A 26,734-nucleotide genomic window follows, 5' to 3' on the forward strand; every position below is an offset into this window, starting at 1 on the left:
TTTATATCTTCAGTCTCTAAAAGGGGGAAAAGAAATAGGGTTAAGGGGAGAGAGAAAGATTGTTCTATTCTCACCCTCTAGAGGTATATGTCTGCACAGAAAGCCCAACCTCACCAGGGAAAATTTAGGGTAACCAAGGTCCCATTCCTCTTACCCATAGAAGACAGTGGCTATTTCAATGAAAGTTATAGATTTGGCATATTGGCAATAGATAGGAAATCATGAATCCCCAATTCAATCCTGTACTCTGGTAAATTGACACCGGTGTCAATGTTCCACCTTACCCCTTAGTAACTCAGGATGAAGGGATGACATGCAATCTAATGTAAAAAAGTTTTATTAAGTGCCTATCATATACAAGTACTATGCTCAGTCCTACAGATGAAACAAAAAATTCTTACCCTCAGGTAGGTTAAATTCTACTAGCTATGAGGATGGGATTGAATTTTTCCCAATCTGACATTGCGATTATTATATTTCCCAATACAACCACTGTTACTAGAGGATATATGTTCAGTTCCTTGCTTGCCCTCCCTTTCTATAGTAATGATGATGAAGCTAACATTTAGAGAGCACCTACTATATACCAGGTACTGTGCATTATAAATATTATCTCATTTTGTCCTGACAACAACCCTGAGAAGTAGGTACAATTATTATCTCCACTTTTCAGTTGAGTAAACTGAAGCAGAGGTTAAATGACTTGCCCAGGGTCACACAACTGAAGCCTGGTTTGAACTGGGATCTTCCTCACTTCAGTTTTGACAAGGGTAATTGAAAGCACTAGGGAGATACCATAATTGAAAAGGATAACCAGAATGTTAAAGTCAAAGAAGTCACCAGTGCAAAAAGGTCTGAAGGGCTAGGTCTGGAGTAGGAAATGAAGTTTGGGACAGTCTAAGCTGTTGGGAGTTGGGAAGGGAAGAGTCAGAATGGAAGAGACTGAGTATCACCATGATAGAAATAGCAAACAAAAACCAAACAAATTGGCTTTGGAGATGACTGTCTCACACAAAGCCTTAGAATGAGATAAAGCCTTTTTTGTGTTGATGGTCATCTTTCTCCATTTCTGTACAGTATATCTCATGGTCTCCCTAGATACTACAGGAACTCAGAAGAACATTTGGGGAGGGGGTAGATTACATCACAGAATTGTATTACTTTATCCTAGCCTTTACCCCCACTTTTCATCACACAGAATGATTGTTATCTTTTCATCAAAAGAAATTAATTAGAGCTTTCAACTTGTGACCTTTTTTCATCAGCTACACCTCACTCTCATTTGCACATTGACCAAAGTCTCAGGAAGAAATCTTAAAATATCACAAAAGTAATACGATTATCCTGGTTTTATATTGTACCTATCTTCTAAGGAACATAAAATGCTTCACGGATCATGAGTCATTGATCTTTATAGCAATCTTTTAAATGTGGAAAGATACTTTATGGACCAAGTCGTTGAAAGAAAGAGACATTAAATGGCTAGTACAGGATTACATAGTGACTCAGAGAGGATGTTTTTCTCAGACAGAGAGAGGAACTCTTTGTGGGGTCAGAGAAAAGTTCCTGTTTAACAATCTCTTCTTCCTATGAATGATACCTAAAATTTCAGTCAATCAATCAATCAATTAACATTTTTTTCTTCATTTTTCATTTATGTTGAATACTTTTAAATGCATTTATACACATTCTATACTTTTAAAATTTTTCCATACTTCTGTACTTCTTTCTTTTTTAAAAATTTCATTTCTTCATTTTTGGCTTTCAATATTCACTTGTATAGGATTTTGACTTCTAAATTTCCTCCCTCCTCTTCTCCCTCCCCAAGATGGTGTGTAATCTGATATGGGCTACACATGTATGATCATATTAAACATATTTCCACATTGGTCATGTTGTGAAAGAAGAATCAAAACAAAAGGGAAAAACCATGAGAAAGAAAAAAAACACCAAAAAAGGAGAAAATAGTATGCTTTGTGTATGTGTGTATAATAATGTATGTATGTAGAATAAATATACTTGCAATAAATATGTATAATCAAATTATACTTAGGATAAGTAGGAAATAACAGAGGGAAGGCAGTATAATTAAGAGGGGTTGGAAAAGGTTTCTTGTAGAAGATTGGACTATAGCTGAGAACTCGAGGAAGTCAAGAGACAGGGATGAGGAAGGAATCCAGCAATGGGGAAATAGCCAGAAAAACTTGTTGAAGCTTAGAGACTGAGTATCTTGTTCATGGAACAGACAGGAAACCAGTGTTATTGGAAAAGAATATATGTGGCAGCATGGGAATTAAAGTGTAAGATGACTGGAAAGGTTGGGGATGGACAGATAGAAATCTACTCCATTAGGTAATAAGAATTTATCCACTATTAAATTACAGCAACCGTGAGAGGGTATCTCACATTAAAGCTGAATGACTATTAACCCCTCAGCACAAGTGGGTTTATTAGATACTTTTCTACAAAAAAGCTAACTCCAAATATCTCCTTGCACAACATAGGGAGATTCTCATAGAAGAGAATGGAAAGAGAAGTCCAGAACTGGGCACTTACCCAAGAACAGAGACCTGACAGTAGTGCCGTTGCAGAATAACCTAGGGGAAGGGAAGGAAGCCAAGAGTATACTGCCTGTCAAGTAGATAAAGGGCTATGGAAGAGCACTAACAGCCTAGTTTTGCCTACAAGAAGCCCTTTTTAGCACCAAGATATATGTTTGATTCAAGGTGATCCCTAACTCAATTCATGAATAATTAACAACAAAAACAATAAGTGTAGTTTTTATTTAGTGAACATTCCAATAGATTTTTATCATCTTTTCTGTTTATACTTCCTTTTCAGGTCCCCACTGCCCCCATTTTATCTTTTGCCTTGTTCTTTGAGTAAGACACCATCTCCCGACTGGATATTTTCATTGACCATCCCCCATGACTGCAATGCTATTACTCCTTTGCTTAGCCTATTGACCTCCCTAGCTTCCTTCAAGTCCCAGCTAAAATTCTACCTTCTATACAAATCTGGTGCCTTCCAACTGACAATTATTTCCTATTATATCCATCCTGCTGTTGTTCAATTGTTTCAGTCATGTATGACTCTTCATGAGCCCATTTGAGTTTTTTGGGGGGGGACTCATTTCATAGCTCATTTCACAGATGAGGGCACTAAGGCAAACAGGGTTAGGTGACTTGCCCAGGGTCACATAGTAAGTCTGAGGTCAGAATTCAACTCTGGAAAATGAGTCTTTCTGACTTCAGGCCTGTGCACTCTACTCCTACACCACCTAACTGTCTCATCTTCTCTGTATGTAGCTTGTCTGTATAAAATTATTTATGTGTTATATCCCTCATTAGATGTTGAGCTCCTTGAAGGCAGGGACCATCTCCAGTGTTTAGCACAGTGTCTGGCACATAGTAAGTGTTTAATAAATGTCTTCTTACTGATTGACCATTGACTATCTCACCCTCCACATTATTAATCTGACCTTTCTGGACTATCCTCTGAATATTTTTCACCTTGCATTTCAGACATTAAACTTCTTTATGCTCTATCCTTTCTCTGCTTTCCAAGATGTCACCTAGGGAATCTAGGCTTTTCCTTCACCACTTAATAACATGTGCACTTTAACAGTCATTTTTTGATGACAATACTCTAATTTCAAAGCAATAGATCCAGTGGTGAGAACTTCAGACTTGTGGAGGAGATATTTTATGTGGTCCTCAGAACATTGCTGTCTATGGTGTGTAGATTTAAAGGTGGAAAGAGCCACTGAGGTTGTCAATCTCAACCTCCTCATTTTGTAGATAAGGAATCTTAGGCATAGAACAGTTAAATGGCCTCCTGAAGGCCATCGCTAGTAAGTGGCAAAGTTCAACTCCAAATCTGGTTCTTCTCTCGCTTTACCATGTTGCTTCCTAACAGTCTTGACTCAACAGATGACAAACAAAACCACACACACACACACACACATCTGGGGAGGGGGGAGTCTGACCACAATCTGTTTTCTGTTATGAAGAGTTTCTCCTTCTAATCATGTTTTACAAAGAAAATCTATTATGGAAATCAAGTTACTGTAAACTGAGACAGAAACCCAGACCCAGATGGAGAGGGAGATTTTGGTATAACCTCTGCATTTAATTGTTGGATTTGCTTTCAATTTCACAACCTTTCCATCTTAAAAATTTCTCTGTTTTTATAAGCTCATAAAATATGAACAGTCACACCAAAAATGAAAACACTACTTGGTACTCTGGAAAGTCTGAGAAATTCATTTTATATTAGAGCATACTTGGAAAATACAGGATAACTAAGCTGTTCTAGAAGAAAGTTTTCAAAATCAAACATACCAGTTCTTTTGGTTTTCATTGGCACAATTTGTGGTGTCTCTATCAAAATGTTGCCCAGAGTCTTGAATGCTTCGTTTTACATGGTTCCATGACTATTCCATCTTTTGTGAATTCAGCTTGTAGTTTCTCTGTGTCAGTGTAGTGATGTTGAGCAATGTTTGCTCTTCTCAAGACTTTTCCTATTCACATACTTTTTCCTTTGCCTAGAAAGACTGGATTTCTAATTTCTCATCTCTCTTGTCCAGTTGGTCACTCTTAGTGGTCAGTTAGATGCCATGTATTTTGCAGGCATTCAGGAAATTTTGGAAGATGAAAATGATGACGATTTACAATGAGAATCTATGATCCAGGTATTTAAAATTTTTCATTTATTCAACAAAAATACATTAAGTGCCTGCAATGTAACGAAATCAGTAAATAAAAGTTGATTTTATTCACAATATAGTGGATAGCAAGGTTGTAAGGATGACCTGGGTTCAAGTTCCTCCACTGACTAAAGTTGTTCAGTTGTTTTTCAAGTCATGTCTGACACTATTTCTTCAGCAAAGATCCCAGAGTGGTTTGCCATTTTCTTCTCCAGCTTATTTTACAGATGAGGAAACTGAAGAAAATAGGATTAAGTGACTTGCCCAGGGTCATACAGCTAGTAAGTGACTCAGACTGAATTTGAACTCATGTCTTCCTAAGTCCAGACCTGGCACTCTATCCACTGTATCACTTAGCTGCTCCCTGAGACTAATATATATTGATTATGCGAAGGGGATGGAGTAGAGAAGTCGCATCATAATACAATTCTCTAAATCTTTATAATGCAAACCAATTAATATTATGCACTGGTAGAAGGAATTTCCTAGCCAGGAATTCAATATTCAACATTAAAATCACAAGTCTGGGTGCATCTCATGGAGTTTATTAATCACTTGTGGAATAGGATATAAAACATGAATAATATGGACTAGAATATAATATGTGCCTAAAATACAAGAATATTTTAAGCATAGGGAATATATATATATATGTATATATATTGTCAAGGGATATGGATTTAAATCTCAGCTCTATTATTAATGACTTGTGTGACTCTGGAGAAGTCACTAAGCTTTAGTTTCCTCATTTGTTAAGTGAGCAGGTTAGATTAGATGACCTTCTGAGGTCTCTTCCTCTCCAAATAGATTATCATTTGATCCCATCTTCTGTAGGTCAGCCAAACTGACAGTGGAGGAATCAGTCTTGGAAATTTTTATAATTGTTCAGGTCAGAAATAAGAAGGATCTTTTAACTATTCTCTAATTACCTAATTATGCAGTCTGTAAGCTACAGAGAGACCATATCACACTGTTAGGGAAAGGGATCTTAACTTATGTCTTAACCTTAGAATTTTTCCTTTGGAAAGAAGAAGAGTATTTTTCCATCAGTTTTCAATGCCCCTGAAATCAGTTGGAAGTTTTAATATATTGATATAATGTGTAGGGAATCTCTTCATTTAAGAAGAAAAGCAGCATTTTTAACATTAAGGATAAAAGGTCCAATTTTCACTGGAACTGAGAAAAGATGATATTAGTATACTGATATTAAGTCTCTTGGGAACATGAAAAAGCTGATTTCTCATACTCAGACAATCTAAATGATCATTTCCTGAATGTTCAGAGTTTCTTCCTAAGCTTCATGGCATAGTGGAAAGAGCCATAAACTTGAAGCTTGCAAACCTGGATTAAAGGCCCAGCTCCATCATTTACTTTGTGACCTCAAACAATCCAGTTTACTCAATGAACTCCAGCTTGCTCTTCAGTAAAATGGTGATATTAATACTATTTTCACTTTGACCTTATCTTGGTAAATGGTGTAAGACATTGGTCTATGCCCAGTTTCTGCTGTACTGCTTTCCAGTTTTCTCAACAGTTTTTAACCAAATAATGAAGTTTTCCAATACAAGGTTCCTATATTTATTTGCTGCTATAAAATTGTATGTCTACTCTGTTCTGCTGATCTACTTTTCTATTTCTTAGCTAAGATCTGATAGTCCTTGATATTTTTTGCCTTATAATATAGTTTAAGATCTGGTACTGCTAAAGGTCCTTCCTTCACCTTTTTTAAATTTGATATTCTTGACTAAACTACCTACCTCATAGAGTTGTGTGGAAAGAGCTTTGTAAACTATGAAGTGCTATATAAATGTGAGTTATTACTTAAACCAAACAAAGCCAACTTATCCTCAATGATACCCAGGATGTGTTTTTTTAAATGTGTGCTCAGAACTTGGATCTGTTGTACTAGTTTAGTATTTATCAGTCACTTTAGCTTTGATTTGAAGAAGGTAATGGAAGAATTTACCAAAATTGTGAGGAAACTTATTAAAGATAATAATGGTAATATTAACAATAATTAGAATTTTTATGGTGTTTTAAGGTTTGCACCTAGGTGGCACAATGGATTCAAAGACCTGAGTTCAAATGTGATCTCAGACACTTACTTGGTGGGTAAGTCACTTAAACCTATTTGCCTCAGTTTCCTCATTGGTAAAATGAGCTGGAGAAGGAAATAGTAAGCCACTCCAGTATCTTTGCCAAGAAAACTCCAAATGAGATCACAGAGAGTTGGATATGACTGAAACAACTCAACAACAAAAGGATTTGTAAGTGCCTTATGTAGATTTTTTTCTCATTTAATCCTCACAACAACTCTGCTTGGCAGATGCCATTGTCATCCCCATTTTATTGCTGAGGAAAAAGCAGGTTGATAAAGAGGAAGTAAATTGCCCAGCATCACACCACTGGTGAGTGTCTGTGAGAGTGCTTAATATTTCTTTCACCTTCTGGTGACCATAGTGGGAACCAATGATCCAAAAGACACTAATCACTGAGGGGATGTTTATTCTAGGATCTCCTCTTAGCTTTTTCAAGGAGGTGTCCAAAACGCTTTGAAAATAGACAGAGTTACTGGGGACAAAATATCTCTGCCTTCCTAAAAACCATGTAAAGCATCAGTATCCCCTATGTTTTTACTGACTAAATGAAACCTTATTAGAATGTCACTGCTCCGTAAAATAAGTGATCTTGGTCTACATTTTTTCCTCCTTTTGAGAGCATTAAAAAGTCTTACCCTATGCTTTTTAATCTATAAGGAATGAAAGCTGAGGAGTCCCTAGAATACTCTAGGTAAGTCAGGTGAAAGCAAGTCATAGCTAAAGAACATTTAAACAAGCACACTTCCTTCAGTGATAGCTTTTCCCACAGTGACTTCTTTTCCTTTTATTGTTTCTTTCATTTAAATTTAGTTTAGAGGAACCACATAACCTTGATTTTATTACTCATTCACTAAGTCACTTGTTTTCTTAGAGCTTTGCCAAAACTTGGGGAGAGTGCCAACTTTCTAGTTCTTTAAATTGGTCTGACCTCCATAGTGCTTTACTTTGTGTCATTTTCTTCTGATATCTATGGGGCTGTGCTTACAGATTCAGGAATTAGTGCATAGTACACAGCTGTTTCTACTCAAGGCCATTGGGAAGCTTCAGGTTGGACATTAAGAAATATTTTCTTTTTCTAGAGTGAAGCACAAAGATATCTTCTAAAGGGGGAGTTGTGAAATCCTCTGAGTCTAATTCCTAAGATGATTGGGTTACTGGCACCCCAAAAGAGCTCTGCATGAGCTGCAATGAAAAGAAATTCAAATAAGCATCTAAGATGATCAGATCTGCACATAATTAAGAGCAATTCTTAGTTCTTCTTGTAGAAAAATGGCCAGCCAATTAGCGTGATTTGAGAAGTACTGAAAAATCCCCTATCCAAAAAACTCAATACCACCGACTCTGTCAGTGGTTTATAAAATTCCTATGGCACATTCTTTTGGACAAAGGAATTGAAAGCAACTATTCTCTGAGAGGAGTACTCTGTTACCAGTGAAAACGATTTAGGTAAAACTTTTTTTTATTGGGTTTGCCTAACAGGAGTAGAGACCTCCAAGTCAATGGTACCCTGGACAGTGAAGTCCATTACAGCAAACCTGGAGCTGAGAAGTGGGGGATGTATAGCAATAGGAATAGGGTAGCCCAGGAGAGGATGAAGGTGTACCAAAAGGGAAAATGAGAGGGCATCAAAAGTAAGACTATCTATACTTTTGTCTAGAGGAAATCCTATTGGTATACTTCATTATATTCCTTTTTAAATGAATTTATTGTTCATTAAATTGTGTAACCAGTGAAGAACGGAGACCTTTGGAGAGGCAAAAATTGTTCTGATCTGATAATTATAAAAGCAAAACTGAAATGTTTATTTTTTTGACTAGTCGAACTTGAGTCCCTTTTTCTACAGGGACACAAGCATTTATTTTTCAATAGTATATTATTTTCACCCCATTATATATCAAGACAATTTTAGTATTCATTTTTACAATATTTTGAGTTCCAATTTTATCTCCCTTCTTTCTCTCTCCTCTTCCTAAAATGGTAGACAATTTGATGTATGCTATACAAGCACTATCCTGTAAAATATATTTCCATATTAGTCACAGTTGTTAAAGCAGAAACAGATGAAAAGAAAAAAAAAACAACAGCGAATAAAGTAAATGATAAAAGCATGCTTCAGTCTGTGTTCAGAGTCCATCAGTTCTTTATCTGGATGTGGATAGCATTTTCCTTCATGAGTCCTTTGTATTTGTCTTGGATCATTGTGTTGCTGAGAAAAGCTCATAAGTAATCATCGTACAATGTTGCTAATAATATGTACAATGTTTTCCTGGCTCTGCTCATTTCACTTTGCATTAGTTCCTACAAGTCTTTTTCTTATTTTCTTTCTACTAAGTAATTTATTTTTGGTTTTCACCATTCATTTCCACAAGATTTTGAGTACCAAATTTCTCCCCATCTCTACCCTCCCCACACCCCAAGATGATGTGCATTCCTATAAAATATAATTATAATTATATCTTCTATCAGTGCCCCCCCTTCTCTTATCCCCTTCTCTTCTATTTTCCTATAGGGCAAGATAGATTTCTATACCCCATTGCCTGTACATCTTATTTCCCAGTTGCATGTAAAAATAATTTTTAACTTTTGTTTTTAAAACTTGAGTTCCATATACTCTGCCTTCCTCTCTCCCTCCTCACCCTCATTGAGAAGGTAAGCAATTTGATATAGGTTATACATGTGTAGTCATACAAAGCACTTCCGTAACAATCATGTTGTGGAAGACTATATTTTCCTCCTTCCTACCTTGCCCTCCATTTATTCTGTTCTCTCCTTTGACCCTGTCTGTTTTCAAAAGTGTTTGCTTCTGATTATCCTATCCTCCCATTTGCCTTCCCTACTATCATCTCCTCCTCTCTTATCCCCTTCCTTAATACTTTCCTATAGGATAAGACAGATTTTCATAAATAATTGAGTGTGTATGTTATTCCCTCTTTAAGCCAAATCTAATGAGAGTAAGGTTCACTCATTCCCTCTCACCTCCCCATTCTTCCCCTTCATTATTAAAGCTTTTACTTGCCTCTTTTATATGAGATAATTTACCCCCTTCTACCTTTCCCTTTCTTCTTCTCCCAATACATTTCTCTCTCTCATCCCTTAATTTTGTTTTGTAGATATCATCCTTTCATATTCAACTCACCCTGTGCCCTCTGTCTATATCTATGTGCATGTGTGTGTATTCCCTCCAACTACCTTAATACTGAGAAAGGACTCATGAGTTACAAATATCACATTTCCATGTAGATATGTAAACTGTTCAACTTTAATAAGTCTCTTATAATTTCTCTTTCTTGTTTATTTTTTTCATGATTCTCTTGAGTCTTGTATTTGAAAGTCAAATTTTCTATTTAGCTCTAGTCTTTTCATCAAGAAATCTTAACAGTCTCCCATTTCACTGAATTTCTCTTTTTTCCCCCTGAAGGATTATGATCATATTCCATAATATCATATTCCAAGCCCTCTGATCTGTTAATGTAGAAGCTGCTAAATCTTGTGTTAACCTGATTGTAGTTTCAAAATACTTGAATTGTTTCTTTCTGGCTACTTGCAATATTTTCTCCTTGACCTGGGAACTCTAGAATTTGGCTACAATATTCTTATGAGTTTTCCTTTTGGGATCTCTTTCAGAAGGTGATTGGTAGATTCTTTTAATTTCTATTTTACTCTCTGATTCTAGAATATCAGGACAGTTTTCCTTGATAATTTCTTGAAAGATGATGTCTAGGCTCTTTTTTTGATTGTGGATTTTAGATAGTCAATAATTTTTAAATTATCATCCCTGGATTTATTTTTCCAGGTCAGTTTTTTTCCAATGAGATATTTCATATTGTCTTCTATTTTTTCATTCTTTTGGCTTTGTTTTATAATTTCTTAATTTCTCATAAAGTAATTAGCTTCAGGGGGTGGAGCCAAGGTGGTGGAGTAGAAGGATGGACCTGCTCTAGCTCTACCCCCATAGCCCATAAAATATCTGTAAAAAATGACTCTAAACAAATTTTAGAGCAGCAGAAGCCACAAAACGACAGAGTGAAAGAAATTTCCAGCCCAAGACAGCCTGGAAGGTCAACAGGAAAGGTCTATTCCATCAGACTCTGAGTGGAGCACAGTCCAGCATTGACCATGAGGCACAGCTCAGACAGGACTGGAGAAGGCTTCAGGGTGTGAAATCATGGGTAGCAGATGTAGTTCCCAGATTTCTCGACCCACAAACAACAAAAACAGCTTCAAAAGTCAGTAAGAAAGCACTTTCACCTGAATGAGAGGGCAGTGTGGACCTGGTCCAAGCCCCAGTTCCAGGGCAGCAGAAGTCACTGCAGCAACATCCCCCTTTAGAGCCCTCAGCCTAAAGACCCTGGGGGAATCAAGTGACTGATGTAGATCTCAGCCCTGAGTGGTGATTCTGGGGTGAGGAGGAGCTCTGGTGTGGTAGAGCTGGTGATGATGGTGGAGAGCAAACCCTACTTCCAGATCCTGGGCAGAACAGAGTCCTTGTAGTTGCTCACAGACAAGAGCACAGTCCAAGAGAGGAGTAAACTTCCCTCCCTTGATTGTGCCACCTTGGAGGATCTGAGAACTACAGGTCCCTAGAGTATACTCTCTACTTGACAAAGGACTCAAAAGTCACATAACTGTCTGGGAAAAAGCCCCAGAAAAGGAAAAAAAAAATAAGACTATAGAAGGTTCTTTCTTTCTTTCTTTCTTTCTTTTTTTTTATAAATTTATTTATTTAACTTTTAACATTCATTTTCACAAAATTTTGGGTTCCAAATTTTCTCCCCATTTGTCCCCTCCCCCCACCCCAACACACCAAGCATTCTAATTGCCCCTATCACCAATCTGCCCTCTCTTCTATCATCCCTCCCTTCCCTTGGCCCCATCTTCTCTTTTGACCTGTAAGGCCAGATGACTTCCTATACCCCATTACCCATATTTCTTATTTCCTAGTAGCAAGAACAGTACTCGACAGTTGTTCCTAAAACTTTGAGTTCCAACTTCTCTTCATCCCTCCCTCCCCACCCATTCCCTTTGGAAGGCAAGCAATTCAATATAGGCCATATCTGTGTAATTTTGCAAATGACTTCCATAATAGTCGTGCTGTGTAAGACTAACTATATTTCCCTCCATCCTATCCTGCCCCCCATTGCTTCCATTCTCTCTTTGGATCCTGTCCCTCCCCAAGAGTGTTGACTTCAAATTACTCCCTCCTCCCACTGCCCTCCCCTCCATCATCCCCCTCACCCTGCTTATCCCCATTCTCCCTCACTTTCCTGTATTGTAAGATAGGTTTTTATACCAAAATGAGTGTGCATTGTATTCCTTCCTTTAGTCGAATGTGATGAGTAAACTTCATGTTTTTCTCTCACCTCCCCTCTTTTTCCCTCCACTAAAAAGTCTTTTGCTTGCCTCTTTCATGAGAGATAATTTGCCCCATTCCATTTCTCCCTTTCTCCTCCCAATATATCTCTCTCACTGCTTAATTTCAATTTTTTAAGATATGATCCCATCCTGTTCAATTCACTCTGTGCTCTCTGTCTCCGTGTGTGTGTGTGTGTGTGTGTGTGTGTGTGTGTGTGTGTAATCCCACCAACTACCCAGATACTGAAAAGTTTCAAGAGTTACAAATATTGTCTTTCCATGTAGGAAGGTAAATAGTTCAACTTTAGTAAGTCCCTTATGATTTCTCTTTGCTGTTTACCTTTTCATGCTTTTCTTCATTGTTGTGTTTGAACGTCAAATTTTCTTTTCAGCTCTGGTCTTTTCATCAAGAATGCTTGAAAGTCCTCATTTTCATTGAAAGACCATTTTTTCCCCTGAAGTATTATACTCAGTTTTGCTGGGTAGGTAATTTTTGGTTTTAGTCCTAGTTCCTTTGACTTCTGCAATATCATATTCCATGCCCTTCGATCCCTTAATGTAGAAGCTGCTAGATCTTGTGTTATCCTGATTGTATTTCCACAATACTTGAATTGTTTCTTTCTAGCTGCTTGCAATATTTTCTCCTTGACCTGGGAACTCTGGAATTTAGCCACAATGTTTCTAGGAGTTTCTCTTTTTGGATCTCTTTCAGGAGGTGGTCAGTGGATTCCTTGAATACTTATTTTGCCTTCTGGTTCTAGAATCTCAGGGCAGTTTTCCTTGATAATTTCATGAAAGATGATGTCTAGGCTCTTTTTTTGATCATGGCTTTCAGGTAGTCCCATAATTTTTAAATTGTCTCTCCTGGATCTATTTTCCAGGTCAGTTGTTTTTCCAATGAGATATTTCAAATTATCTTCCATTTTTTCATTCTTTTGGTTTTGTTTTGTGATTTCTTGGTTTCTCATAAAGTCATTAGCCTCCATCTGTTCCATTCTAATTTTGAAATAACTATTTTCTTCAGTGAGCTTTTGAAACTCCTTTTCCATTTGGCTAATTCTGCTTTTTAAAGCATTCTTCTCCTCATTGGCTTTTTGAACCTCTTTTGCCAATTGAGTTAGCCTATTTTTCAAGGTGTTATTTTCTTCAGCATCTTTTGGGTTCTCCTTTAGCAAGGTGTTGACCTCCTTTTCATGCTTTTCTTCCATCTGTCTCATTTCTCTTCCCAGCTTTTCCTCCACCTCTCTAACGTGATTTTCAAAATCCTTTTTGAGCTCTTCCATGGCCTGAGCCCATGGAATATTTATTTTGGATGTTTGGGATACAGAAGCCTTGACTTTTATGTCTTTCCTTGATGGTAAGCATTGTTCTTCCTCATCCAAAAGGATAGGAGAAGTCTGTTCACCAAGGAAGTAACCTTCTATGGTCTTATTTTTTCCCCCTTTTTCTGGGCATTTTCCCAACCAGTGACTTGACTTCTGAGTTTCCTCTCCACCCCCACCTTACCTCCAGATCTGCCCAGCTAGCGCTTGGGGTCTGAGATTCAAATGCTGCTTCCCAGCCTCAGGGCTTTGGGTGGGGGGCAGGGCTGCTGTTCAGTGTGAGATTAAGTTCAGGTGCTCAGGTGGAGGCAGGGCCACCACACAGGGCTCAGTTCCCTCAGGGGGTTTTTGGGGAGACCTTTGACCTCGGATCCGGGCTCCTGCCTGCTTTGGGAGCCCCATCCACTGCTGCCTCTACTGCCACCTCCTGAGGGGGCCTGAGTTATGGGGACACCCCACTCTCCTCTCGATCAGCCAAAAAGACTCTCACTGACCTTTGGCACCTGTGGGTGGAGGGACCTGCGCTGCTGCTGGAGATTCTGTCCCTGAAGCCTGCTTGGATCTGCTCCTCTCAGGGCTCCACGGCCAAGGGCTTGGCTCTGCTCCAGGTCTGGTGCACGACAGACCTTTGGTGTCGGTTTTTCAGGTCTCTCTGGAACAGAAATCTCCTGCACTCTGTTGTGCTGTGGCTTCTGCTGCTCCAGAATTTGTTGGGAGTTCTTCTTTACAGGTATTTTATGGGCTGTGGGTTAGGAGCTAGCATATTTGTATTTTTCTACTCCACCATCTTGGCTCCTCCCCTAGAAGGTACTTTCTTGGTGAAAAGGTATTTTCTTCCATCCTTTCAGATGAGGAAGAACCAAGCATACCATGACACAAAGACATCAAAGTCAAGGCTTCTACATCCAAAACCTCCAAAAAAATATGCAATGATCTCAGGCTATGGTAGAACTCAAAAAAAGATTTTGAAAATCAAGTAAGAGAGGTGTAGGAAAAATTGGGAAGAGAAATAAGAGCGATGCAAAAAAATCACGAAAAGCAAGTCAATTGTTTGCTAAAGGAGATCCAAAAAAAAAAAATGCTGAAGAAAATAAAACCTTTAAAAATAGACTAACCAAAAGAAAAAACCAGTGAGGAGAAGAATGCTTTAAAAAGCAGAATGGGCCAATTGGAAAAGGAGGTTCAAAAGCTCACTGAAGAAAATAGTTCTTTAAAAGTTAGAATGGAGCAGATGGAAGTTAATGACTTTGTGAGAAACCAAGAAATTACAAAACAAAAACTAAAAAAATAGAAGACAATGTGAAATATCTGATTGGAAAAACAACTGACCTGGAAAATAGATCCAGGAGAGATAACTTAAAAATTATTGGTCTAGCTGAAAATCATGATGAAACAGAGAGCTTAGACATCATCTTCCAAGAAATTATCAAGGAAAACTGAACTGATATTCTAGAACCAGAATAGAAATAGAAAGAATTCACCAATCACCTCCTGAAATAGATTCCAAAGGGAAAACAATTAGGAATATTGTAGCCAAATTCTAGAGTTCCCAGGTCAAGGAGAAGATGTTACAAGCAGCCAGAAAGAAACTATTCAAGTATTGTGAAAATACAATCAGGATAATGCAGGATTTAACAGCTTCTACACTAAGGGATTGAAGGGCTTAAAATGTGATATTCCAGAAGTCAATGGAGATAGGATTAAAACCAAGAATCACCTACCCAGAAAAACTGAGTATACTTCAGGGGGAAAATGGAATTTAAATGAAATAGAGAACTTCTAAGCATTCTTGTTTAAAAGACTAGAGCTGAATAGAAAATTTGACTTTCAAATACAAGAATCAAGAGAAACATGAAAAGGTAAATAGGAAAGAGAAGCCTTAAGGAACTCATTAAAGTTGAACTGTTTACATTCCTACATGAAAAGATGTTATCTGTAACTCATGGAAATAATTGAACTTTACTCTCATGGGATATGGTTTAAGGAGGGAATAACACACACTCCATTGGATATGGAAATCTCTTTTACCCTGAAGGAAGGCAAGGAGGAAGGGAATAGGAGAAGGAAGATAATAGAAAGGGCAGCAAATTAGGAAAAGGGATAATCAAAAGCAAACACTAGTGTGGGAGGACAGGTCAAAGGAGAGAATGGAATTAAAGAAGGGCAGGATAGGACAGAGGGAAATGTGGTTAGTCTTTTACAACATAACTATTATGGAAGTGCTTTGCATTGTTACACATATATGACCTATATTGAATTGTTTGTTTTCTCAATGAGGGTAGGTTGGGAGGGAGGGAGAGAATATGCAACTCAGAGATTTAAGAATGAATGTTAAAAATTGTTTTAGCATGAAACTAGAAATTAAGCTATACAGGCAATGGAGTATAGAAATCTATTCTGCCCTACAGGAAAATAGAGAGGAAGGGAGATGGAAGAAGGGTGGATAACAGAAGGGAGGACAGACTGGAGGAAGGGGTGGATGGGGTGCATGCTGTCCTGGATTGGGGTTGGGGAGAGATGAGTAGAAAATTCTGAATTCAAATTCTTGTGGAAGTGAATGTTAAGTATTGAAAATAAATAAATTATGTATTAAAACAAATAAATAATTAGCTTCCATTTGCTCCATTCTAATTTTTAAGGAATTATTTTTTTCAGTGAACTTTTGGACCTCCTTTTCCACTTGGCCAGTTCTGCTTTTTAAGGAATTCTTCTCCTCATTGTCTTTTTGGACCTCTTTTGCCATTTGAGTTAGTCTATTTTTTAAACTGCTGCTCTCTTCAACATTTTGGGGGGTCTCTTTTAGCAAACAGTTGACTTGCTTTTCATAATTTCCTTGCATTACTCTCATTTCTCTTCCCAATTTTTCCTCTACTTCTCTTACCTATGTTTCAAAATTCTTTTTGAGCTTTTGTATGACCTGAGACCAATTCATATTTTTCTTGGAGGCTTTTGATATAGGAGCTTTGAATTTGCTGTCTTCATTTGGTTGTATGTTTTGATCTTCCTGTCACCAAAGTAAGATTCTACAGTCTGATTTTTTTCCGTTTGCTTATCTTCCCATCCAATGACTTGACTTTTTAACTCTTTGTTAAGATAGGACTCTCTTACCAGCATAGAGAGTGTACTGTCCCAATCTTTAGGGGTTTTGTGCAGTTGTTTTCAGAGATACTTCTTAGGACCTGTAAATTTTCAGTTCTTCCAAGGTGGTATGATCAACAGAGAAACTTCCACAGCTAGCAGTGATTCAGTCTACTGAGGCCTGCTCCAGGTTTGCTGGGGGGTGGAAGGGCAGTTTGCACTGGTGAATTTTGTACTGGATAGCACTGCTCTCTCAGAATGGTGCAACAAACTCTTCCTGTTGACCTTCCAGGTTGTCTTTGGCTGAAAATTTGCATCACAGTATCATTTTGTGCATTCTACTGTTCTAAAATTTGTTTAGAGTCATTTTTTACAGGTATTTGGAGGGATTTGGGGGAGAGCTCCAGCAAGTCCCTGCTTTTATTCCACTATCTTCAGTTCTTGCAGTTTTTTCCAGGTTTTTCTGAAATCTGCCTGTTCATGATTTCTTATGGCACAATAGTATTGCATTATATTCATATGCCATAGCTTGTTCAGCTGCTCCCCACTTGATGGGCAGCCCTTTAGTTTCCAATATTTTGCCACCACCAAAAAGGCTGCTATAAATATTTTTGCACATATAGGTTCTTTTTCCTTTTATGATCTCTAGAAGTGATATTGCTAGCTCAAAGGGTTGGGTTACACACAGTTTGGTTGACCTTTGGGCACAGCTCCAAATTGCTCTCCAGAATGATTAGATCAGTTTAAAACTTCAACAGTGCATTAGTGTTTCAATTATCCCACATCCTCTCCAACATTTATCATTTTCCTTTTTTGTTATATTACTTCAATTTTCATTTTTCTGATCAAAAGTGATCTAGAGTACTTCTTCACATGCCTACAGATAGTTTTGATTTCTTCATCTGAAAACTGCCTGTTCATATCCTTTGACTATTTATCAATTGAGGAATGACTTGTATTCTTATAAATTTGACTCAGTTCTCTATGTATTTGAGAAATGAGGTCATTGTCAGAGAAACTTTCTATAAAAATTGTTTCCCAGCTTTCTGCTTTCATTCTGAACTTGTTTGCATTGGTTTTGTTTGAGCAAAAGTTTTTTTTTAATTTAATGTAATCAAAATTATTTATTTTACGTTTTGTAATGCTTTCTATCTCTTGTTTGGTCATGAATTCTTCCCTTCTCCATAGATCTAAAAGGGAGACTTTTCTTTGCTACTATTTGCTTATGGTGTCCTTTATGTCTAAATCATGTACCCATTTCAACATTATCTTGGTATATGGTATGAGATGTTGGTCTATACCTAGTCTGTACCCTATTATTTTCAAGTTTTCCCAGCAATTTTTGTCAAATAATGAGTTCTTATCCCAAAGGCTGATGTCCTTGGGTTTATCAAATGCTATGTTACTATGGTCATTGACTACTGTGTCTTGTGCATCTAATCTATCCCATTGATTCACCACTCTATTTCTTAGCTAGGACCAGATAGTTTTGATGATTACTGTTTTATCGTATAGCTTGAAATCTGGTATTGCTAGGCCACCTTCCCTTGTTTTTCTTTTTGTTAATTCCCTTGATATTCTTGACCTTTTGTTCTTTCAGATGAATTTTGTTGTTATTATTTCTAGCTCTACAAAATCAGTTTTTGGTAGTTTGCTTGGTATGGCACTGAATAAATAAATTAACTTATGTAGAACTGTCATTTTTATTATATTGGCTCAGCCTACCCATGAGCAATTGATTTTTTTCTGCCCTTATGTGAAAAGTGTTTTGTACTTGTGTTCGTATAGTTCCTGGGTTTTGGCTTAGCAGGTAGGCTCCCAAGTATTTATATTGTTTACAGTTATTTTAAATGGAATTTCTCCTTCTATCTCTTGCTGCTGGGCTTTGTTAGTGATATATAGAAATGCGGATGATTTATGTGGGTTATATCCTGCAACTTTGCTAAAGTTGTTTATCATTTCAAGTAGTTTTTTAGGAGATTCTCTAGGTTTCTCTAACTACACCATCATATTATCTGTAATGAGTAATAGTTTTGTTTTCTCATTGCCTATTCTAATTCCTTTGATTGATTTTTCTTCTCTCATTGCTATAATTAACATTTCTAGTACTATACTGAATAATAGTGGTGATAATGAAATTCTTCACCCCTGATCTCATTGGGAAGGTTTCTAGCTTATCCCCGTTGCAGATAATGCTTGTTGATGGCTTTAGATAGGTACTGCTTATCATTTTAAGCAACACTTCATTTAATACTATGCTCTCCACTGTTTTAATCCACTGTCAACAGCTTTTTCAGTTTCTATTGAGATAATCATACGATTCCTGATGGCTTTATTATTGATATGGTCAATTATGTTGATAGTTTTCCTAATATTGAACCAATTCTGCCTTCCTGGTATAAATCCCACCTGGTTATAGTGTATAATCCTTGTGATATATTGCTGTAATTGACTTGTTAATATTTTGTTTAGAATTTTTGCATGAATATTCATTAGAGAAATTGGTCTATAATTTTCTTTCTCTGTTTTAGTTCTTCCTAGTTTAGGTATCAGCACCATGTCATAAAAGCAGCTTGGTAGGACTCCTCCTTCACCTATTTGCTCAAAAAAGTTTATATAGAATTGGAATTATTGTTCTTAAAATGTTTGGTAGAATTCACTCGTGCATCCATCTGACCCTGGGGTTTTTTCTTATGGTATTCATTAATGACTTGTTCAATTTCTTTTTCTAAGATGGAGTTATTTAGGCATTCTGTTTCCTGTTAATCTAGGTAATTTATATTTTCATAAATATTCATTGATTTTGCTCAGATTGTCAGATTTATTGGCATTTAATTGGGGAAAATAATTCCCAATGATAGCTTTAATTTTTTTTTCTTCATTGATGGTAGTATTACCCTTTTCATTTTTAATATTGGATATTTGGTTTTTTTCTTCCTTTTTTAAAATCAAATTATCTAATGGCTTATCTATCTTGTTTTTTTTTTTTTCATAAAACCAGCTCCTAGTTTTATTTATTTGCTCTGTATTTTTTTTACTTTCAGTTTTATTAATCTCATTTTTGATCTTTAGCATCTACAATTTGGTGCTCATTTGGGGATTTTTAATTTGTGCTTTTCCTAGGTTGTTTTTAGTTGCATGCCCAATTCATTGGTCTGCTCTTTTTCTATTTTGTTCATGTAAGAATTAAGAGAAATAAATTTACCCCCAAGTACTACTTTGGCTGCATCCTATAAATTTTGAGATGTTGTCTCATTGTCTTTAATAAAATTATTGATTGTTTCTGTGATTTCTTCAACCCATTTATTCTTTAGGATTAGATTATTTAGCTTCCAATTAATTTTTAATCTATCTTCCTCCACTGCCCTTTGTTGAAAGCAACTTTTTGCATTATAATCCAAAAGAATACATTTAATATTCCTACCTTTCTATATTTGATTTTGAGATTTTTATGCCCTAATACATGATCAGTTTTTGTGTTGGTGCTATGTGCTGCTGAGAAAAAGGCATATTCCTTTCTATTCCCATTCAGTTTTCTCCAAAACTCTGTCATATCTAACTTTTCTAATATTCTTTTCACCTGTTTAGTTTCTTTCTCATTTATTTTTTGTTAGATTTATCAACTTCTGAATTGAGGTCTCCCACTAATAGAGTTTTGCTCTCTATTTCTTCTTGTAACTCATTTAACTTCTCCTTTAAGAATCTGGATGCTATACCACTTGGTGCAAATATGTCTAGTATTGATATTACTTCATTGTCTATGGTATCTTTTCAGTAAGATGCTGTTTTCTTCCTTATTTCTTTTAGTTAGGTCTATTTTTGCTTTTGCTTTGTCTAAGATCAGGATTCCTGCCCTTGCTTTTTTAAAAATTTCAGCTGAAGCATAATAGATTCTGCTCTAGCCCCTTACCTTTACCCTTAATGTGTGTCTCTCTGCTTCAAGTATATTTCTTGTAAACAATATATTGTTGGATTTTTCTTTTTGATCCATTCTGCTATTCACTTCCATTTTATGGGAGAGTTCATTCCATTCACATTCATAGTTATGTATATTTTCCTCCATCCTAGTTTTCCTCCAGTTTGTCCTCTTTCTCCTTTCACATTTTCACTCCTCAACAGTGTTTTACTTGTTGACCACCTCCCCTAGTTTGCCCTCTCTTTTATCAGTACTCCCCCTCCCCCTTTGCCTCTTCACTAAAAATAATTTACCCCATTCTACCTCTCCCTTTCTTCTGCACCCAGTGTACTCCTTCTTTTTATCCCTTAATTTTTTATGTCATTCTCTCCAATTCACCTTATACCTGTCTATGTATCCTTATATCTGTCTATATATCCCTTCTAGCTGTACTATTATTGGTATAGTTTTTAAGATGTAAATAGTTCAACTCCTTTGAATCCTTTTCTTTTTTTTACCTTTTTAGGCTTCTCTTGGATCTTGATATTGGAGATCAAGTTTTTTGTTCAATTCTGGTCTTCTCTTTATGAAAACTTGAAATCCTAATCCTTAAATTTCATTGAATGGTAATTTGTTCCCTTGAAGTATTATGCTTAATTTTGCAAGGTAGGTGATTCTTGGTTGTAGTCCTAGCTCCTTTGCCTTTCAGAATATCATGTTCCATGACCTCTGATCCTTTAATGTTGTAGCTGCTAAGTACTGTGTAATCCTGATTGTGACTCCCTCATACTTGAACTGTTTCTTTCTGGTCATTTTCATTATTTTCTTCTTTCTTCCAGATCAAATAGCTCTGAAATTTGGCTATAATGTTCCTTGGAGTTTTTATTTTGGTATCTCTTTCCTGAGGTGACCAATGGATTCTTTCAGTGCCTATTTTGACCTCTGGTTCCAGGACATTAGGGCAGTTTTCCTTGATAATTTCTTTAAAGATGCTGTCTAGGTCCTCCTTTTGATTATGGCTTTCAGGTAGTCCAGTGAGTCTCACATTGTTTATCCTGGATCTGTTTTCCAGATTAGTTGTTTTTCCAATGAGACTCTTACATTTTCTTCTATTTTTTCATTCTTTTAAATTTGTTTGGTTCTTGACATCTCATAGAGTCATTAGTTTTCACTTGCTAATTTTAACTTTTAAAGAGTTGCTTTCCTCAGCTTTTGTACTTTCTTTTCAATGGCCAAATGGCCAGTTGCAATTTTTAAGCAGTTGTTTTCTTTTCCCAAGATGTTCATTCTTTTTTCATAATTCTCCTGCAGTGTTTTCATTTCTTTTCACATTTTTTCTTCTATCTCTTTTAAATGATTTTAAAGCTCCTTTTTGAGCTCTTTCATGAATTCTTTTTTGGGCTTATGACCACTTCCTATTTTTGTCTGGGGCTTTGCCCATAGTTGCTTTGACATTGTTGTCCTCTTCTGAGTTTGTGTCTTAATCTTTCCTGTCACCATAATGACTGTCTTATGGTTGGATTTTTTTGTTGTTGTTTATGGCTCAACATTTTTAGCATTTTTCCTTTCTCTTAAATTTGAGCTCTGCTCTCAGGGGAGAAAGAGCACTTTCTCAAGCCTCTTGTGCTAAGGGCTGTAGGCCCTGGGTGTTTACCTGGTTCTACACTGATGTTGCCTTGAGGCTTATGGGGGAGCCTCCTGTTTATGCTGAGGGGATGTGGTAATGGTGGGTGGCTGGTGCTGCTGGAAGCCTTAGGGTCTGGTAGCTTGCCTGGTGCAGAACTAGGGTCGTAGTGCTAGTGTCTGCTATGTGTTGAAGCTAGTGGGGTGTTTTTGCATTTTCCTGGGTCTACACTGAAGCTCATGGAGGTCTGGCAACTGTCTGTTTGCCCAGGACTATGCCAAAGCACATGGAAGTTCTCCAAACTGGAGGCTACCTGTTTCCCTGGCTATGTTGAGACAGGTGGGGTGTCCTGGTGTTGATGTTTGCCTGCTCCACCACACCAATCTTCCACTGTTTTCTGAGGTGGGCCTTGCTGCTGGCTTCCTGGGATGCTTCCTGTCCTGGACTGTGCTCCCCTTTTACCCAAGTGAGATGGAGCTTTCCTGCTGATCTTTGAAGTTTCTTGGGCTAAAAGATTGTTTGACCCCATCTTTGTGCTGATTCTGCTATTCCAGGATTTGTTTGGGGGTGCTATTGTTGTTTAGAGGTGAATATGGGAGAGTTATGGCAGTTTACTGTTTACTCCATCATCTTGCCCCACCAAAGTTCTTTTGTTTAATAAGCATTTATTACAAGCTTAATCATGTATCAGGCACTGAGCTCAGTTGTTTAAAATTAATCTTATTTGATCCTCACAATAACTCTGAAATCTAGGTATTATTATGATCCCTATTTTACACTTGGGAAAACTGAGGCAGACAGAGGTTCAGTAATTTGCCTAGGATTACACAGCCAGTAAGTGTTGGAGGTTCAAGTTGAACTCAGGGCTTCCTGACTCTAGATTCTAAACTCTATCATCTTTATTTGCTCCACCTAACTGGTTGATACTCATAAAGTCAGAATTTTACACAGAGAATTGGCTCAAGACCTGGAATTTCTGAGATATATATACATATATATATATATATATTTTTTTTTTTTCTCTTCTGGAGGTGGTAAAGATGAGTAACTTATTTCCTAGTCCATTTTTCAAAAGTCCAAAGAAGTCAATACATCAAGTGGACTTGCACTTAGCAGAGGAAGGCTACCAGGGCCAGAATTAGACAGGATCATGCATAAACTTAAATCTCAAAAATTGTGTCATTGTCGTGGGCAGGCACAAATGAGAATATATGTTCACATGGCATTAGAGATGAGGAGGGGCCATATTTTCTTCTCATAATCAAAGTTTTACATAATATGAAAGCCATATCTTAAAACTACATCCACCTCACCCCATATCACAGAATTTAAAATACCCATGTTTATAAGAATTCCAGGTAGAGCATTTTATGTTTTATTCTATAAGCAAGGGGGAGCCACTGATAGTTTGTGAATATGAGTGTGCATGCATTGAGAAGTCTATCTTGGTGGCTGAGTAAAGGATGCATAGTCTGTAGGAAGGGTCAGGGGAGGACTAGAGACAAGGACATAAGTTAAGAAGCAATTACACTAGTTCATATCAGAGGAGTTTGCAGTAGAGTGGTAATAGTATAAATGGAGAGAAAGACACAGATCCAACAGGATTTGACACAACTCATCAGATGTGTGGCAGGGGTAGGGGAAAGGGAAGAAGTCAAAGATAGCTTCTGGCATGTAGTGAATGCTTAATTAATGCTTCTTGACTGACTTATCTGGTTGTCTTTGAAGATATTGGTGACCTCAACCAAAACACAGACATTGGGAAAAAAGGAAAGTTTGAATGGGGGGAGATGATAGATTTCTGGAAGGGACCAGCCCAGACAAGATTTGAATCCAGGTTTTGCTGACTCCAAGTCCAGCACTCCCTACACTAATTTCATGTTGGATGAGTTGAGTCTGATGTAGCCGGGGGAATACCCAAAGATGTTTAGCAGGCAATCTAGATTGAAGTTCAAGGAAGATATTGTGGTTGAACATGTAGACTTGGAAGTAACATGAATGGAGGTAATAATTGAAGCTAAGGAAATAGATGAAATTATTCAAGGAATTACCATAGAGATAACGTTAAGCACATAGAGACATGTGGGGATGGGGAAACCACATATAAGATAAGAAAGATGAATCAGCAAAGGCGATCACTACAAACTGATACTATCTCACACCAATGAGGACCTTTCCTCCAGCAGTCATCTCCCCTTTCTCTTTCATTAGCAATTTCTATCATTCTATTGCTTACTCTCTGCCATTGTCACAGATATTGCTGCCTCCTATTCAGGAATGAGATTGAAGCACTCTCCATGGTGGATACTTATTAGAGACACTAGTTGGGAAGGACTAGATCTTCCCATAGAGGTTTAAAGGACCACAGGAGCTCTGAGCTAGCTATGAATGAAAAATTGGTCCAGGACTATTCTATCTCCATCCACTGTTAATCTTCCTCTACTTAAATTAATATACACATTTGCCTCTGGCTGTTCTAAGATTCTGTTTTGAAAACCTCATATTGATTTTCTTTCTTTCATGCCCCTGACTTTGCCCCTGATTCTTTACAGACTCTTTTTTTCCTTTTCCTTTTTCAGTAATGAAAAGGTCCAAATTCTGGACCCACAGGATCAGAGATCATAGGATCATAGATTTAGAGCTGGAAAGGACTCATCAAGTTTCATCAAGACCAATCTATTCATTTTACAGATGGGAAAACTGATAATAAGAGATGTTAGATGATTTGCTCAGAGTCTCATAGCCAAAAATGTACCAAGGCAGAATTTGAACTCAGATCTTCCTCACTCCAAGTTCAGAGCTCTATCCTCTATGCCATCTAGCTGCCATCTTGTTCTGGGAGACCTGAGAATCATAAAAGTGACATACGAGACTCTTGGCCAACTTTGTGCATTAGGTCCTGGGCAGAGCCAGGCTTTTATTAACTAAAGTAAGATGGAAAAGAAGGAAGGAAGGAAGGAAGGAAAAAAAGGAAGGAAGGGAGGGAGGGAGGGGCTTTTTGTCATACTATCACCTTAGGCCATTATTCTATCCTCTCTTCCTCTTTCATGGCCAGACTTCCAAAACTGTTTGCTTCTGGGGCTTCTGCTTCTTCACAACTCATTCTCTTTAGCCCAGTGCAATCTGAGGTGGATGTCGTTTAAAGACATGGTTTTTATATCATGTAAGACTTTGATTATGAGAAGAAAACATGAATGCTATAGTGAAAGAAGTCTCTAAAAATTATTTCCTATTGCCAAAATTAATTGTCTTTTCTTAATTTTCATCCTCTTTGACTTTCTGGATCATACAGTACTATTGACTATTCCATTGGTTTCCATAAAAGTCTTTCCTCATTTTCTTTTTGTTTCTCTGACTTCTTTTTTCTCTTCTCCTCTGGTTCTCCTTCCTCTTTCCTGTACCCTAGAAATGAATATCCCTCAAGGATCTGTCTTTACTCCTATTTCCCCTCTATATTACACTAGTAATTCCATTCAAATGTATGACTTTTAATAATCATAATTATAATTTAATAATTTAATAATCATAATAATCTACTATAGAGATGAAGCTCAAATCTATCTTCAGGACAACCTCTTGACTGAATTCTAGGACTGAATTTCAAACTGTTGGTTAAATGCCTTCACCAAGATGTCCTATCAACTCCTCAAGTTGTTCAAAAGTGGACTCACAATTTTTTCTCCAGAAAAAGTGATGAATTTGGAGTCAGACAACCTGGGTTCAAAGCCTGGTTCTGCCTCCTATTACCTGTGTGGCCTCACTCACTAGCTTGGGGCCTCAGCTACTGATCTATAAAATGGGGGGGGGGGGTTAGCCTCAATGACCTTTAGAGTCCCTTTCAGTACTACATCTATGATCATCTAAAACAGAATTTATCATCTTTCCCTCCCAACTTGCTTCTTCCCCCATTTAGCTTTAAATCTAGGCTCTTCTTATCCTTTAACACTTAAAACTTGCCCCTTCTCTCAAATTTCTTATTTCTGATAATGGAGCAACCGTTTTCACCATAGCTCAAGATCAAAACCTCACAGTTGTCTTTGATTCTTCCTTTTCCTATTGTGACATATAAAAGTTCAAGAGATAAAATTTCTAGGTAATTAATCATTTCATTAATAATCCTAGCATATTTCTAATAAAAGGATGGTCATTTGGTCATCTCTTTTAGACCAAAACATCCCTCAAAGAGTCCACTCAATACTTATATGCCCTTTGAAGAGTAGGTGTTCCTGAGGGTAGAAATCAACTCTGATTGGTTAACAAGTAATGTGAAGAATGAATATTATAATGAGAGGTGGGCTTATTCTAATGAGGGACTGGGAGATGTGACTAGGATCACTCAGTTTTGGTCAAAGAACATTCATTATCTGTATCCATATCACCAGTCAGACAAAAGGGAGAATTCACATTTTCCAAGACCTCTCTGACTAAAACACGAATCAGAATGCATAAATTCACCTAACTTTATCTTTTGAATAGATCTGAGTTCTTCCTTTCAGTAGCAGCCCTGCTACTCAAGTCTGCCTGAATAACCTATAGGGGCTGATTTCTGAATGAGTAAGTAGAAAGAGAGAAATCTTTGGTCCTAAATCAAAAATTAGTTATTAAATACAAGAGGAAAATAATCATTTCTCCCACTACTCCATCCCACATCTGTTC

The 26,734-nt window shown here is 37.2% G+C and overlaps 1 protein-coding gene across 4 annotated transcripts in view; it reads left to right on the forward strand.

Moving 5' to 3' along the window:
• Positions 1 to 26,734, forward strand: part of VEGFD (vascular endothelial growth factor D) — an 81,971-nt gene that overhangs the window by 25,566 nt on the left and 29,671 nt on the right. The gene's annotated exons all lie outside the window — the stretch shown is intronic.

The sequence above is a fragment of the Notamacropus eugenii genome, chromosome 5 (assembly GCF_028372415.1).
Source record: "Notamacropus eugenii isolate mMacEug1 chromosome 5, mMacEug1.pri_v2, whole genome shotgun sequence".
NCBI lineage: Eukaryota > Metazoa > Chordata > Mammalia > Diprotodontia > Macropodidae > Notamacropus > Notamacropus eugenii.